This window comes from Berghia stephanieae, chromosome 1, assembly GCF_034508935.2.
Source record: "Berghia stephanieae isolate SIO BIC M18660-M18661 chromosome 1, UCSD_Bste_1.3, whole genome shotgun sequence".
NCBI classification, from domain to species: domain Eukaryota; kingdom Metazoa; phylum Mollusca; class Gastropoda; order Nudibranchia; family Aeolidiidae; genus Berghia; species Berghia stephanieae.
This window is the reverse complement of record NC_088360.1, coordinates 118,815,970-118,825,969: the sequence shown is the minus strand read 5'-3', so window position 1 is coordinate 118,825,969 and position 10,000 is coordinate 118,815,970. Positions and strand designations below refer to the sequence as shown.

At 35.4% G+C, this 10,000-nt stretch overlaps 1 protein-coding gene across 2 annotated transcripts in view; it reads right to left on the bottom strand.

Annotated features, from left to right (window-relative positions):
• LOC144962902 (uncharacterized) overlaps positions 1-10,000 on the bottom strand; it is an 83,601-nt gene that overhangs the window by 21,295 nt on the left and 52,306 nt on the right. The window contains exon 1 of one of the 2 annotated variants that reach the window (XM_078896289.1): positions 5,782-6,734. The exons of the other annotated variant lie outside the window; for it this stretch is intronic. The gene's annotated coding sequence lies outside the window, so the exon portion shown is untranslated. Of the gene's footprint in view, positions 1-5,781; positions 6,735-10,000 lie in introns of those variants that run through there. 2 annotated transcript variants of the gene reach the window in all.

The following is a 10,000-nucleotide window of genomic DNA, read 5'->3' as shown; positions in this document are numbered from 1 at the left end:
AAAGGCTTCAATGAATGGTCTCTACTTCTACCTCTCTCTTATATAGACATTCTACATCATTACCATTTTTTTTTTCATCATAATTCGTTCAAAGTCAAAATTTTAAATGTAACCTTGTGTACAATTTATAACACACTACAACACCACAAACTTCTAAAAAGCTTCAAACCCTCGTCCTTGTTTTTATCTTGTCAAATCTCTCTCTCTCTCTCTACTCTCTCTCTCTCTCTCTCTCTCTCTCTCTCTCTCTCTCTCTCTCTATCTATCTATCTATCTATCTCTCTCTCACTCACCCCTATTCCATTAAAGAAATAAAATCAACTCACACACACGCGCACATACACACAAACACACATGATTCGCTCACTCGTTCTATGCTCACACACTTTAAATGTACTCACTGCGTCCCAGGAGAAATAATAATATTTTCTTGTGATTCATCGATGATTAAATTTGAATCTGTGTGTGCCGGCGCAATAAAAAGGGAACAGGAATTACTCTGGGACATCGTTCAATTTTATTAAAACTGTAAATTTAATTTCTCTCTCCTCTCCCTTCCCATTTTTAGCAAATTCATAACGCATTTATGAGACGGTGCCGTTGCCACCGCGCCGATGCTTCTGCATTGATTTTTATTTTTCCTCATTCTATAGTTTTTATACAATTTTTTTTATATTCTAATTTTTATATCCTTCCATTTTCAAAAGAAAAAGAGTAAAAAACAAACTGATCGTTGAATGAATATGCATGACAAGTTTGAAAGGAGATTATAGGGACGGATTTTGTATTGGCAAAAACGGGGTGGCTACTAGCCTATCGGACGCCAGACAAGACCACAGAAGACAAGGGAGAAAATAGAAAATACAAAAAACTTGGTGGCTATTTAAATGCAAATAATCGCCGTCAGCGGACATCGCCCGAGGGAACGCCTTGAAGTATGGTGAGTGCTGGAGTTGTTCAAGTTGAATTTTTAAACTATTGAGTAAATGTAAAAGAAGAACAGAAATGGTTTGTGGTAAGCTTTGATTGAGATGAATTCATATCTTGAAAATCACGCACAAATACGAATTCCATTCTTAACCAAAACATCGTTGGAATTATTTTTTAAAAATAATAATAAACATATGAGTATTGTAAATCTACATTGTTTTTAACTCATCGTCAGAAAAAAGGCCCCATTAAACAAAATAGAAAAATAGACATCTCATACAACCACCCTTCCATCAGTCAACCATATTCTCTCTCTCTCTCTCTCTCTCTCTCTCTCTCTCTCTCTCTCTCTCTCTCTCTCTCTCTCTCTCTCTCTCTCTCTCTCTCTCTCTCTCTCTCTCTCTAGTCACGTCGCAGACTTTAATCTAATTTGCATTGAAAAAGAGCGTCACTCTAAAATTTTGAAATTCGATTTTAAATTCTTTATTTCTTTTCTTTTAAATATGACTAGACGATCTTAATCATTGTCAGTGGCCCAGTTATATGTCTAATGTTGATCACGTCTTTCTATACCATCATTCTGATTTATGTAGATTTTTAAAGTCACTGCTCGCTTTTCTTTTTTTTTCTTCTTCTTCTGCTTCTTAATCGCAATGTACTTTCTAACAAACCTGACTTGAAAACAGCTAATTTTTCATGCTAGATAGGCAGAGGATTCAGAAAAACAAACAAACAACACAATAAAAACAAACAAAAGAAAAAAAAAACATGAAAAAAAAAAACAACAAAAAGAAATTTAAAAAATTAAAATATATTTTAAAAAAAAGAAAAAACTCTAGAAAAACAAAACAAACAAAAACAAAAAACAAAAAAAAATTTTAAAAAAAAGGACTAAACGGGGAATCGAACCGGGTGCTTTTGAGTGTGCGATTTTGTGTTCTACTCAGCGCCCACTAGTAATCAGAGGCCTACTCAATGTCAATGAGATACCTTATAAAAGACATGAAACGAAATGGAGCAACTATGAATGAAATGCGTAAATCAAAATTTTCAGAGCCAGGAAAGCACAAAGACTTGTCTTTGTTGCCAATGGTCACCATATTCAACTGACCGCTCCATTTTTAAATAATAGTGTTCTAGCCAAGTGGGAGGGTGGGAGGTGGGAGTAGCTGTGTTGTCGTTGATGTTGTGATGAATAAAGGCTGGATTCCGGCTCTACCACTCTCACAAGCTGAACAATGAATACGGTGCTAATAAAAGTCATGGCCGGCTTTGTGAGAGCCCCGGACTCTAAGCTTTACGATAAATGACCACTGGATGTAATTATATTATTATTGTTCTTTGAACAATACGTCCGTGTAATGAGTTTGGTCAATTAGGGTGTGTTGTGTGCCTATAGAGATGAAAGCGTGTTCATCCAATGTATTTTTTTAAAAAATTATTAAAAAGCTAGATAACATCTATTTAAAAAACAAACAAACAAATACAAAAAAAATCTCCTTTAAAATACGGAAAACAAACAATTTAATTGACAGATAAAATTCGTTATCATCCAAGGACCTATTGTTTCATTCAAGCTACCACGGCGAGACAGGCGATGGTAAAGGGGCAAAACAACGAGAAAGGTTGGAGGTTCGAATCTTGTCTGTCAGTCATTGCCTCAACAATCCTAAAGGAACGAAGTTGACTAACTTTTAAAACTGTTGAAAAGGTTAAACATAAACATGAACACTGCAAACATTATAATATTTACTACGTGTATAAATATATTGCCCAACATAACCCAAGCCTTATCTTTACGACCAGCATCAATTAAAATTTTAAGTTTCTAGGATATTTTATGACATCATTGAAAGGCCAAGGTTGCTAAGGTCTGTAAACTCTCCAGTAAAATTATTATATTCCAATTTCAGAAAGGGGGGGGGGGGGGAGTGAAATCTCAATGGGTTTATGGCTGGCTTGAATGGATAATAAACTAATAAAATGCTTATAAAATCGGATACTCGATAAAGCATTGATAAAGGCCAGGCCAGCGTTTGGAACTTTTATCTCACAGAAACACGAACCTGTAAATTTTAATTCGTTATACATACATATCCCCGATATCAGTTGGACGAAGTTGTGGTGGATATATTAAAGGAAACATGAAAACATGTTATATCTGCTATTGGTGGAATATACTTACTGCTAAATATTTTCTTATGCTCATAATATAATATAGATTTAGATATAACTATCTATATCTAAATCGCGAGACAGTTAAAAATTGCGTCGCTATATAAAATCTGAAAATGAATTTTACGACATTGTATGGAAAAACGACTACTTATCAGTTGGGCTCTTGGTTAAAGTAGCATTTATGTGGAAAAAAAATAATATCCAAAAAAAAAAAAAAAAAAAAAACAAACGAAATATTTTCCAAAAATAAAAAAAAGTCATAAAAGGGAAATAAAAGGATAACAGAAAAGGAAGAGGAGAAAATGAAAATGTAACGGAAGTTACTGTCACTGGAAAATCCTTTTCGAAACTTCTTTCGAAACTTCTTCGAATTTTTGACAAGTTGGGCGTAATATTAATCAAAATGACCGTGTTGTTGTAGTCAGCAAAATGGTATTGGCCCAGAGATAATCATGGTTGGAGCCAAGCAAGAAATAGTCAACTAGTTATAAAGTCTCTCTCTCTCTCTCTCTCTCTCTCTCTCTCTCTCTCTCTCTCTCTCTCTCTCTCTCTTTCTCTTTCTCTCCCTCCGTCAAAGTTCAACTGGAAAATTAATCTTTTTATTTGCCAATGCAACTGAGATTGCCTGGCGGCCTATTGACTGTAATAATTAGTTATATACAGAGGCTCTGGGTAAATTGATATTTTATGAAACACAGATCGATAATCCTTAAAATTAAACTAAATTGTTTGGGGGAAAAAATCAATAGCCCTTTTATCAATCCTGTCGGAGTCAATATTATAATTATCTGAACTTGAAATAACACGGAGATGTAAGGCAATCCAAAATGACCATAGAATAGTGTAATTATTATATATTATAACAATACATACCACTAGATTAAATAACATACACTGGCTAAAACTTTATGTTAAAGAAAATGAATTGGTTATTATTTACAATATGCAATTTTGAAGTTGTCTTACTCAACTTAAACTATACTATACGACACTTATAAATTATATACGGTATTTTAAAGTTACCATATATATAATTTATAAGCAGTATAGTACATGCTTTTTATCACTCAATTTCACTAAGATTAAAAAATATGGAGAAAACAAAAATACAGTGTTCAGTATACATTTAGTAACACACGAAAGTAATAGACCGCCAAGCAATTGGTAATATGTATTAAATTTGAAAATTCGTTAAAGCCTAAAGCACTATTTAAAACAATGGCGTCTACAATTTGAATAATAACTACTCTTGACTCTAGGCTGACTCATTACCATCACTACTACTACTACTACTACTACTACTATTACTACTACTACTACTACTACTATTACTACTACTACTACTACTACTACTACTACTACTACTACTACTACTACTACTACTACTACTGCTACCACTACTACTACTAGCTACTACTACTACTGTTACTTAACTGTCACTAGGCTATATCAAATCGAATGCTACCGCCTCATGGATAATATGCATTGTTAAATAATTTCCTTTTACTTTTACACAATAAAAGACAAGGACAAACATCTCTCATTGTTATGGAACAGATAAAATTACATGCATAGGTGTAACCAAATAGGAGGCATTTGATAAATTTTAAGGAATAAACAACTAATTGAAAACAAGTTAAGTGGTGATTTATAAGTGAGATGTCTGTAATTATAACTTTACTGACTTCACTGTTAATACTAATACATAGAACTATAAATAAAAGTATCCAACAGTATCGTATGATATCAATTATTAAACCGTCTGCTTTAATAATAATAATAATAATAATAATAATAATAATAATAATAATAATAATATATTAATAATAATAACAATAATAATAATAATAATAACAATAATAATAATAATAATAATAATAATAATAATAATAATAACATAATAATAATAAATAGTATTTATATATATAATAATAGTATAGGTAGTATAGTATTAGTAGTAGTAGTAGTATAGTAGTAGCAGTAGTAGTAGTAGTAGTGTAGTAGTAGTAGTAGTATAGTATAGTAGTAGTAGTAGTAGTAGTAGTAGTAGTAGTAGTAGTAAGTGTAGTAGTAGTATAGTAGTAGTAGTAGTAGTAGTAGTAGTAGTAGTAGTAGTAGTGGTAGTAGTAGTAGGAGTAGTAGTAAGTAGTAAGTAGTAGTAGTAGTAGTAGTAGTAGTAGTAGTAGTAGTAGTAGTAAGTAGTAGTAGTAGTAGTATAGTAGTAGTAGTAGTAGTTAGTAGTAGTAGTAGTAGCAGTAGTAGTAGTAGTAGTAGTAGTAGTAGTAGTAGTAGTAAAAATAGGGCTAATAATAATAATAATAATAAATAATAATAATAATAGTAGTAGTAGTAGTAGTAGTAGTAGTAGTAGTAGTAGTAGTAGTAGTAGTAGTAGTAGTAGCAGTAGTTGAAGTTGTAGCATTATTAGAGGTAGTAGTAGTAGTAGTAGTAGTAGTAGTAGTAGTAGTAGTAGTAGTAGTAGTAGTAGTAGTAGTAGTAGTAAGAATAGTGGTCGGAGAAGAGACAGTAGCAAAAGGGGGAGGTGAATGAATGAATAGGAAAAGGTTATAGATGAGGACATTGAGGGTGAGAACGATAGTGAAGAGAAAGTCCAGAAGGAAATGCAGCCTATGAACTTCATTATTGGAACACAATACTAATACAGATACTGACCACTATGAAGACACTGGGTGAATTGCCCAGTATGGGTGAGGGGTAATCCAAAAGTGATCGCGTTCACTGTTGTATATCTAATCACATCACAGAAATGTAGTTATCATAATTCCATATGAAAACCAACATTGTATGACACAAGTCAATAATAAATATCAAAGTTTGTCTCAATCACAAAACACATAAACCGAATGTATAATTTTATTGTAGTAAGTCCGATCCATGAATAATGAAAAGTTCAAACAAGTAAAAGCGAACTTCAATAAAAACGAACTATGCACTCACTCGGTGGTTCCAGCTTACGGAGTCTATCCTCACCAATGACTTGCAAACTTTCTGTATCTAGTCTGAAGTGAAGTGATAATTATTCAAATAATGTGCAGAGCTAAATGGAACACCATGATTTGAGTGTGTATTGTATGTGGAGAGAGAAGGACCCCTCTCTCGCACTATCCTTTTTTTTTTTTTTCTCTCTTCTTCTTCTTACAACAGCATGACAGTGGTAATCAATAGGCGCACAGGCCGCCGAACCGTCTGGTCAACCAGCAGTTATAATACGCGTACGCGGAAAGCCCGGTCGTGCAAATGTGTCAGACTGCATATTACTTCATTGTTCCCCATGCTGTTGGGTCATATAGAGAAGAAAACATAAAAAGTGGGGGTTGGGCCCCACCGCCGCGAGCGCGTTTGAAGTGATTGCTTGAGTGGAAGAGAGGGTTCTAGTTTCACACTCACATCTGTATAAGATCCAAAATGTCAAACTTGATAGAAATATCATAAAAACGCGCTTTAATTTTTGCACAACCAACTGAAGATAGGGCGGGTAATAGTTACACGACTTTCAACACCACTACCCCCAATTTTATCATTATCCATGTGTTCACGATAAAAACACGAGGGTCCGAAACTTGATTTTTCAACGCACGTAACTCGCAGTCTTGTAAATGTTGTCCATGTCTGCTTGTCGCTCGTTCGCCCGTGCAAAGTCGCGCTTCATATCTCGCCAGCGTGTGTTGCGCGAGACGGGCGACGAGCGAGGGCCCTGTTAGCGAATGCGAGTTCTCACACGCAGACACACGCCGATTTGGAGGAGGGGCTAAAATGATTGAAATACCACAGGGTTGGAACGTCATATAGGTATTACAGGGGTAGGGGTAATAATATGATAATAATTTAATGATTTTATCGGCTGGCTAATGAGGAAAGTGGTAGATAATATTGTCAAAGAAGACGACGGATAGAGAAAGCTGTTACGTTTTAAATCGCGGATGTTCGATTCAGCTAAAAATCTGCTTCCGCCCACAGAAAGGCAACAAACAGAACAATGGCAAGGGAAACAACCAATAAAATGTATAAATGTCACTCTTTGGTAAATGAAAATTCACATAAAATCGTTACCAGTTGATTCACGTTTGAAAACAATGACTTAATAATTTGAACAACACAAATGAATCACCTCTTCAATGATTTTTACGATTTACTATTTACTCACTTAAATGTCTTGTAAGAGATAAGATCATTATTATTTTTGCTTTTGGATAAGAATTTCGTTACGGCTATTAGCGGCGAGTAATGTACATAGCGTGTGACTGCCACCTTCATTACTTTCATGGGCTAAGTCAGTATGCTCATTGTTTTACTTTGAATTCCGGGTATGTTCATGATCACTGCTTTTGGTGTAGAAATGAGTATTTATTAATATGAAAGATCGCGGGTTTATAGTAAAATGCAAACTTTATTCTTCTCTATGATGACAATGTGGATGCTGCTGCTGCTGCTACGACTGTTGTTGCTGCTGCTGCTGCTGATGATGATGATGATGATGATGTTGATGATGATGATGACGATTATGATGATGATGATGATGATGATGATGATGATGAAGACGACGACGAAGACGCTGCCGACGACAACAACAATGAGCATGCTGATTATGATGATGGGAATGCCAACGTCGACGCCAACAACGTCAACGGCGACGATAATGATGGTGATGTTGTTGTTCGTGGTGGCGATGATGATGATGATGATGATGTGATCATGGTGATGATGATAATGAGAACGGTGACTAACTGACCAGTAGTATTCATGACACCTTCATATTTACCACAGCAGTGATAATGGCGTATATATATTGTTAAAAAATGATTTCTCCTATGTTACCACCACCATTCAGAGCAGGTACAACAACAAGTGCATCAACAAGATGTTTTTGCATTCTTTTGTCACGGGCAATTAATTCTGGATTTCGGTTACCAGGTGCTTTCAAATACTATGTACTCTATATTATATTATATGCCTTTTTGAAAGCTGACCATTAAACCTGGACCGTCGAGGTGGGAAAATACGCACGCATTTAGTGAATAAAATAAACGCATTGAATGAGATCAAGGCACAAACAAAATAATCTCCCTTTTATAATGAAATCGGAGTTGTTTTTGAGTCCAGTCGTGGCTAAAAATGGACGGACTCATTCTTTAAATCCTGCTATTTACGCATTTCAAACACATTTAGGTGTGGTCGATTTTATATTATGCATGGTAGCAATTATTGATGTTATTAAACCATATAAATGCAATGCAATCCCAAAACTGGGATAGACATCCAAGTACACTAAATATAAATAAAAAGGTCAATTTGGTGTGAAATAAAAGAGAGAAAAAAATGTACAGCGCATTCTATCATAATTTGTTATCATACCGGAAATGGTCGTATTCGTGTTTATAATAAGGGAGAACAGTCAACTCAGTTGGTAGAGCACGCGCCTCGCAAGCAAAACATGGATATCCATCCCGGGTGCAGTCGAGACTTTGAGGGACGCCCCCCTTCCCCCCCCCCCCCCCCCCACTCGTCTCACGATTGTGATTGGGTATCTATCAGGTTCTATTAGATCTGTCTGAAAGTGCTTTGCGATATAACATGTACTGTCAGGTACTCATTTTACATTTGAGTATGGACCATAGCATTGGTATGGACAGAAAACGTGGGTAAGGTCTCCGCATTTGCGCCACCCATAGTAGAGAGAATGGAACCTGTGCAAACCGCGAGATCACAAAGTATTTGTAGTTTGTGTCAATATATTTCTTAGAGTAAACATAACTGGTTAAATCTACATTATGCTGCCCCCCCCCCTCTTCTCTCTCTCTCTCTCTCTCTCTCTCTCTCTCTCTCTCTCTTAATATATATAATATATATATATATATATATATATATATATATATATATCTTAGACACCTATCTATCTATCTAGAATGCAATCTGCCAGAAATGTTTCGACTCACTTCGTCTCATCAGCGTAGCTAGCGTATGCTTCTAAAAGTAAAAGGAATAATATATCATGTCCAAGAGCGATCAAACTACCTATCAATTAACCCTTTTTCTATCTGTCTATTTATCTGTCAGTCTGACAGTCGATTTTGTTCTGTTCCTACCTGTCTGTCAGCCTGCCTGCTTACATGCCTACATACTTACCTATCTATCCATTTACCTGTTAATCTACAAATCTATCAATCAACAATTTTTCTCCTCCATCCACCGCTTCTTCCAGCTCAAATCTCAACTCAGCATCAATCATAGACAAAAAGAGAGGCTTGAGATAAAAACATAAACCCATCCGCCCAGGGCATTTTTTCTAATGGCGTAACTTAGCTGTAGTGTCCAAACGTGACGATATTATTCAGACATGAGAAAAGCCCCTTGACAGATGATGTTCGTTTGAAAAGTCCAACAATAAAACTATGCGCCAGGGCCAAATCAGTCGTTGGGTCAGTCTATTTTAGTCCGGAGGCTTCAGCTTGACCAAATGACATGAGGCGGAAAAATATAAAGCCATACTTTAAACAAAAAAATGTCGAGAGGTAAGCACAGCGCCCCTCCCCTCCCCTCCCCTCTCTTTCTTACAATCGTTATTATACAAAACACTATAGACAGAATGTGAAGAAGTAAAAAAAAAAAGTAGCCATGCATAAAAAGGGTTCGTCAGAGGGTCAAGCAAATTTTAATAGCCTTGTCATCTCTCTGATCTAGGCGACAACTACAGAAAGAAAACCATAGGCTTTTAATGGCCGCCATAGGTGCAAGATGTAAGGGGGATAACAACAATAATATTATAGATGTGACGTGTATGCAGTAATAAGACTAATATGCATACAGAATGCATGGATTCAACTTGATGCTTTGTAATAGTCATATATTATATCGTGCATATACAGTCTGCAGT